This window comes from Pyxicephalus adspersus, chromosome 3 (assembly GCF_032062135.1).
Source record: "Pyxicephalus adspersus chromosome 3, UCB_Pads_2.0, whole genome shotgun sequence".
NCBI lineage: Eukaryota > Metazoa > Chordata > Amphibia > Anura > Pyxicephalidae > Pyxicephalus > Pyxicephalus adspersus.
The window spans coordinates 114,192,693-114,200,844 of record NC_092860.1 but is presented as its reverse complement, the minus strand read 5'-3'; positions in this window follow the sequence as shown (position 1 = coordinate 114,200,844).

The window sequence follows — 8,152 nt, the reverse complement described above, 5'->3', positions numbered from 1 at the left end:
TTAATTTTGACCTTGTCACAAATATATGTGTATAATATATATCTAGTTCCTGCAATGGTAGCCAGGCACAGAATAATAATAAATATCAAGGTTCTTGACTCAGTAAAAAAGGCTTTCACAAAGCTTCACTAAACTTGGCTAGATTCTTTCTACACATGGGTGAAAGTGAGTAACTTTCTGTATTTGGAATTTTTTTTTAATACATTCCACAAAATTACAGCTAAGTTTAAAAGTTAATTGCAAAGCTTCTATAAGTGTACCCTTTTTATTTAAAATAAAAACTTTGTTTCTTTTTGTTTTTTTAAGTGCAACAGAAAAAGAGGGTGCAGCACCACCAACTTAATGCTGTATCACCTAGTCGATCAAGAATAAATGGGAGCCCAGAGCCTCCTGGGATACCCACATCCTGCATCTTGAGCATCTCGGGCATGCACAGAAGGAGCCTTTTCATCAATAGGGGAAAAAATTGCCAATCGCATGCGCAGTGAGATCGGCAAGTTTTTTTTCCCAATCTACATCACTCCATCTTGTGCCTGCGCAGTATGAGAATGGGTGTCGTAGGGAGAAGAATGCAAAAGAAGAGAGGGGAAGCCTAATGCTCCCTTTGCCCCGGACCGAAGACAGATACTGGGATGACGCAGGACCCGATGAAAGAAACCTCCAGACAGATAGACTAATCTGCGGGATAGAAGTTAAGTGTGATTTTTTGCTTTTGAGTTAGTTTTGGGTTTACTACTGCTTTAATTTAGTCACCAAAATTGCTATGAGGGCTAGTGAACAGGATTATGTTACAAGTGAATATGGTTTAAAGAGTGGAGTTTTTCTGTAATTCAAACTGTGTAGTCAAAAAAACATGATTTAAAGACTCTTCAGCCAAGTATTGTCACCATGATTTCTGGAGGGGACAGGGAAACTTATAGGAGTGAAAATATAGGAACACCTGCTGGCTTTAACCCCCCTGGCGGTATGATTATTTTGTATTTTTAAATGTCAAATCAGTAATTTAAAATTTTCCGCCAATCCTGCCCCCCCAACGCACGCACGCCTCTGCATCAGCATCTCCCTAGTCTCGGGTCTCCAATGCCCATGTGCCGGGATGCAAGGCTAGGGGACACAGATGCCCGGCATTGCCAACGGGATGCTGATACCAGCCGAGTATCACCAAGTGTGATGACATGCCCGGATCGCTGGAGGATGCTGCAGCCTCGTGAGGACCAGGTAAGCCCTCAATTCCACCCCGAGTGTGGCTCAGGGTTACTACTTTCTGTAAAGGAATTTCACCCTGAGCCACATTTGTAAAAACCGCCAGGGGTGGGGGGGTTAAAAAGTGTAGCCACCATTTCCTGTGGCTGTTTAAAAAATTGAGAGTATAGAAAACATTTTTTTAAAATATTCTGTATGTATAAAGCAAGAAAAGGGCATGACATAGACTTGTACAGAATACAATATAATTATCAAGAGAGGCAAAACACAAAATATTTGAAAAAGTGCAAAGTCCTCTAATATTACCAAGATCAGGTATAGTAAAAGAAACAGGTCAATCCCGCCTCAGGGGTAAAAATGCAAGAAACATGATCTGTATTGACTGCAAAAACACTGAGTAGATGGTATGGACCCTTCCATCTCCCCAGGGCCAATGAGGAGCACATAGATAATAACAACAAGAGAAGAAGCCTTGGTAACACATGGAAGGCCACTGCGTCAGAAAACAACAAACCTAAGCCAGAGTTAGTAGAGGATTTAAGTTTTCACAAACTCGGGGGTATACTAATCAACTAGATACCTAGACCTGGGAAGGACAGCAAAACCCCAGGGTCAGAGGGTAGGGGAGCATAAGGCTACATACTACATGCTTCCGAGGGGACTGCACACTAATCCATGTAACCTGCAGCCCATTTGCTGATCTAAAACCACTATAATAGTGGTCCACTATTTCCTTGTAAAATGTTTTTTAACTAGACTTTTAACTATACTTATTGTGAAGTTTGGGGATCAACTCAGACAGCAGCAGCACAGCTTTTATCAAAAACACCACTTTTTATTGATAAACTAAATTAAAGTGCTTTGTTTCAGCCACAAAAGAAAACAATATAAAAAAAAAGAGGCTTACTTCAGCCAATCCCCCAGCCTGGGGTTTCCACAGTCCAACAAACAAACAAAAAGATCCACATCCACAGGAGCCCCCTACTAGCTTGAACTTCCCACAATCTTGCTCACAGGCTTTCTCTCACATCATTTTGCCTTGGATGCAGATATTATAAGAACAAATGTAGTAGCAGTGGTGGGAGATAGGTGTTACTAGGGTGGGGTACTTCACTGACTGTAGAAACAAAAACTGCTGTGTGGGATCCCTAATGTATGGAATGTTTTTCCAGAGAAAATAAAGGTGTTTAAAGAAGAAGTGCGTTACTCACCATATCCTCATCCACTAAATCATCTAAACTCCTCTAAAGTGTAGTCACAGTAATCTTCCAGGTTGCATACACGGCAATCTAAGTTGAGGTTCTTGCAATGGTTTAAAAAAGTGAACCTGGCTTTGTGCTGTTAATACAAGCTTTGTCCAGGAAGTTTACCTAGTATGGGGCCCAGAAATTTCTGATGGCGGTTCTGACAAGGGGAAATTTTACTCAGAATAGCAACAGTATTGGTGCCAGTTTTATAGGTACTTACTATATTTGTTCTTATAATATCTGCATCCAAGGCATCTATGAGGTTCATCAGTGATACATAACAAGAGCCAATTCTTTTTGATGTGTTTTTGTCAGTGTCTTAGTTTTTCTGATTGCCAAATGCTGGTATATTCTGCCATCTTGGCTTCCAAGGCCAATTTTTTTTTGTTTTGTTTTATTTTGGGGAGGGGTTACATGTCTGGTTAGCAGATGGTTTAGCAAGTACAGGTATTCCCTGGGTTACATATGAGATCCTGGGATCGTAGGTTTGTTCTTAGGTTGAATTTGTATGTAAGTCGGAACAGGTACATTATTTTATTAAATGCAATTGGTACAGATGTTTGTCTCAACATATCATTAGACATGATGGTGTCAGTTACTGTATAAAATCCTCCCTTAGAGCTAATCACAAACAAAGCAAAAAAAAACTTTTTAGAGCCTAGACATTCATTAACTTCTAGAGCCAGCTGTACTTTGATAGGCAAAAGGAAACAACTGCAGAGTTTGTCTTGGTCATAAAGAGTTACAAGAGGTTGTAGAAGAGCTCAGTCTCAGCTGTGTTTAGCAAAAGTCATGCAAACCTCCCGTCCCCCTCCAAGCCTCTGTCCTGCACACAAGGGAGCAGGGGAGCCCGTATCTAGGAGTCGTCTATGTCAGATGTCCTTAACCTCAAAAACCCAAAATGTTATATATTTTATTTGCATACATATTTTTGTAAATTCATCCTTTTAACTATTTTAAATCAAATGTCTAATTCTACTAATCAGCCATAAGTGTACACATTGCTCAGTTTGATAATAAAAAATACATGGCAAATACAAAAATCAAACTAAACAAAGATTAATTATTATTTATGACTTTAGGAGGAGATGCCATTGCATGAAAACAAAGGTATAAAGAAGGTAAAAACCTAGAATTAAAACTTACACGTTTTTGAAAGCAAAGCATACATTTTTCCATGAATTGACCTCAAAGAGAGCTTTAGAAGTGATATGGTATCCATGAGGGAGGATACAAGAACTGATAAAGGGCATTTTCCACTAATATTTTTAAATGTTCTTTTCCTTATCATAACTGATGAATAAACCTAAACAGAACATAAAGCCTATTCACAATCTAAATAGTCATAAACATCAGACATTATGAAATATAATGGTATAAAAGCATTAAAATGTTCAATGTGCAGAATCTATTTAAAAAAAAGTGACAACAAGCTATGCTAAGAAAAACAATAAAATCTAACAATTGTGAGATTCAGAGAGAAATAAATCTGGGATGTAAGGTTACTCATTGTTTTCAGTCTTTCCCTCTATGGTCTAGACAAAAGACCAAGCATTATCCCCAACATATTTGGTCTTGTGTCTAGTACTGGTATTCTACTGCCATGATCTTGCCTTTAGTCATATGCAGCCCTATGATCACATCCCACTTTGTTCATATGTGCAATTTGTTAGAGTGCATAGGACATTGTGCTATTTTTTAAATAAGGATGCTGAAGGGGGAAAGCCATCCTGGAATACTCTGAGCACTATAAGTGATCTAAATACTGGAAAATACTAAATACTATACCATTTGAAAAAAAAAATGTTCACCCCCCGAAAATGAGTAGTTCACAAAGTCACAGCTTTTAAGCAGTTACTTCTTCCTGAAAAACACTTAAGCATAGGTGTTTATATATGGTATTCTTATATATGCTTTGATCTGAACTCCTAGACTTCACTGCAACTAGCCCACTTCTTGCAGTCTCTGCCACCTCTTCTTTAGGTTGCTCTGTAAGGGTGAAAGGGAATACAGACACTCTAACTCTATGTTGTATAAGTTTCTGTTCCTACCCCCTGTGGATTACAGTCTACCATCTCTCAGGGTCTGTGAGGTTGAACTGGGTAGCTCCATCTCAACTTTCCAGAAAAGAAGAATCCTTACGCACACTTTACACTCACACATTAACAGTGGGCAACACATTAGCAACACTTGCACCATGCTGTACAATTTTGTGGTTGTGCCTATGCCTTCAACTATTTGGGGACTTGGGTAGTAAGATTGCACAAAAATTCAGGAGGATCCAGCTTTCTTCCTGCTTATCATAATGAGATCCCTCTAAGGTGCATTGTCACTTAGACGTAAGACAATTAGCGCATACATCTAGGTCCTGTGTTCGGCAGCTATGGAAGAAGTAAGATCTGTCATTGGTAAGACTAGTCTTTATGGGGATAATGAAATAATGCTTATGGAGGATCCCACCTCCAGCATACATGATACTGAAAAAAAATTACATAATACTTGGTTTTATTGTAAATAATATGATAATGGATTATGATAATCCACCAGAGTAGTGAACCCATTAAAGTAGGGACTTAGGTGGCAGAAAACACATATCTTTAAAACATCAACAAGTTTTTTCAAAATTTAATACAAAACTTTTAAAAATATTCTCTCTGAGTGAGACAAGGTAGGTATTTACATAAAAGAGTCTAATTAACAGTATTATTCCAAACATAAGTTTAATGATATTGATAATGTCCTGACGCGTTTCACAGACTGAATCTGCTTTTCAAGGTGATATCACAGGAAAAAAATTGAAGGCTAATATAATCTTTGAAACCTTGTTGTTAGAAGGTAACAAAATCCAAAGTCTTGTGGATGAGTTTGCATAACACTTCGGCGTATAATCAGATTTAGTTTTTAATCAAAAACATTTCAAGTTGTATGAGTTCAAGGAGGATAGACATCATGGGAAAGATGTTCAATCAGACTGCCAATGGTAGTTTGCTCAGATGGTAGAGATAGATCCCTTCCTGTTTTTCCTGTTGTTAGTCCCAAAATTGTCAGTGGACCACCTGTCCCCTTCTACAATAATACATTTGTCTACTCACATTTTTCCTTCATCAAGTTTAGTTCTGCTTTAAATGGACTTTAGTTCTGCTATCATCATATACCCAGACTACATGAAATGCTGCATTGTTTACAATTATTCCTGTTTCCCTATAATTTTCTACCAACCTGTACTGTATGTAATGGATAGAGGCACACTGCTTGAAGTAGGCAGACCATGCTTATGTTTGGCTAAACTAAGCCAAATCCCGAATTGAAAATAATGTAACTGGTAAAAAGCAAGATGCACATCTGAAGGTATCCTGGTAATTTCCCTTCTTACACGTAAATTTGTTAAAAGCCTAGATTACTAAGTTTTGTACTACAAATATAGTTCAAAAATATAAATTGATTGCATTGTAACACAATATTTATTCTCATACCATGGTGGTCATGTAGGTATTAAAAATCCTTCATATTCATTTATAAACCTGTTTGTTGGGCACTAATTGAGTTATTGTGGCATTAAGAGACATAACTCTGCCAGGCAGTAATGTTTGTGCGAAAGTTGCCATTACAATCTACATTAGGGTCTCTTTAACCAATCTTACCTTGTCTTCAGAAAAAAATATATACTATAAAACACAACAGAAAACATATTTGCTATTGTCTTTTGTACTTCAATGTAATCTGGAACTACATTATATGTTTCTAATAATCTATTACTTTTTTTTTAACTGAATCTTTGAAAGAACAGCTTGCATTTATAATCGCCACAATTTATCACCTATCCCCAAAGTACTCTGCCGTTGAAATGCCTGACATATATATTAGGTGTTGTGGATTTAGCAAAAATTGAATTATAAATTGCCTTGCCAGCTTTTGCCTCTGGAAATAATGAAAAAGTGAGCCTAAAGAACATTGCCTTGAAGGATTTATTTTTAAGTGGCTTTTGAGAAAAACACAACTAACACGGATTGATCGGACTGAATCTCAATAAGTTAATGTATACTTGGCCTCAACAACATAAAACGCTCTAAGATTTGTAGATGAAAGGCCAAACTGGTTGCATGGGAATTTCCATAAAAATAAGCCTATTGAATAAAGGATCAACAGACCCAACAGTATGCTCGTATTCCAGGGAATGGATCCCAGTAACATGTGCAATAGTGTTGCCTTTTTTTTTCTGAAAACTTAAAATAAATGTCATCCTAATGTTCTTTCTTTCCTACCTCCATGAAATATCAAGTCCCAATAAATAAAAAAGAGTTTCCTCTGGCTTTTTACAGTTACAGATCCTAATGGCACATCATAAAAGTACTTTTATTAACAATGGTAATGGCTTGGTAAAAGATTATTCTGCCGGAGCTTTAAAAAAAAAAGGTCAAAATGCAGCTTGGTGAGTAACACTCAATCATTAACCAAAACCTTAACCAAGAAAAGTCTGCTTCTTTGTGCTTTTTAATGGTTCATTTAAACAAAATGCATCTTTACATAATAACAATGGTCTTTGTAAGATCTAGGGATGCAATGCCGTTTTTGCATTTAATAATTTGGCCAAGATGTTATAGTAAATAGTACATTGTGTGCTTGGCTAAGCAAATCTACACATGTGAACAAAGCTGATTTATTGTCAGAAGAGAAAATTAACATATGTTGGTTGTCCAAGTTATAAGGAATGTAACTGCCTTGTAATAAAAAGAAACCTAAACTCTAACTCTATAACTGTTAAAACATCTGATCTTTGTTGTGTGATATGTTATTATTTCAAAACAAGCCTTGAGATTCAGGAAATATGCACATTATTTTTATTCAGCTAATGAGAGTGTTATGTAACTGTAGGTACTTCAAAATCAACCTCTCCCATGTATACAGCGGAGAGTAATGTACATAACTTTTACTATGGAGATTTACATTTTTCTTATTATAGTGCATTTAATTAAGTCAGTTCTGCTTCACAAATCACAGCTTCATAATTGATCCCACCATGTTGAAGAGACCCAAGATTTTATCTCAGAACGCTAAAACTTTGGATTTTATTACTAAAGAAGTTAAACGTTTTCAGACATTAATTTACAGCTTGTGTACCAACTGAATAAATGGATAAGAATTTGTATTAAAGATAATAGGAACATTGAAGTATAAGGATGGCCAATGCCAATGCTTAGTTTGCAAAGTGAATGTTCTCTTTTCATGAAGTAGGCAGAAACATGAAACATGAAAGTTTATTGGCCTTATTACGAAAGATTAATCTGTGTTCACCTTTTTTTCTTACAATCGTTTTCTATGAATTTTTTGTTTTCCCTTGCACATACTTGTGTGATTAAAGTGAACACACACATTGGCAAGTAGACATTTACTCCTCAAGAAGCCCCAATACCAATCTTCATTTCTCTGAATTTTTCCTTACTGTCCTACAGCTAGGGCATATCATTTTGTATAATGGTGTTGTAAAATGTATACAAATCCAATAAAAACTTAAATACAATTCAATGGGATCTTTTTGTCCCCCTGGGTTGAAGGCAAGTCACACATAGAGCCCTTCTTGATAGCACCTCTTTGTGCGCAACAGGTTTTCAAAAGAACTCGGTGATTGCCTGTGTTGGGAACCAGTTTTTTTTTTGTTTTTAGGTAATTTCCTTTTCATGCCCCCCAACCCAATGTCAAATGTT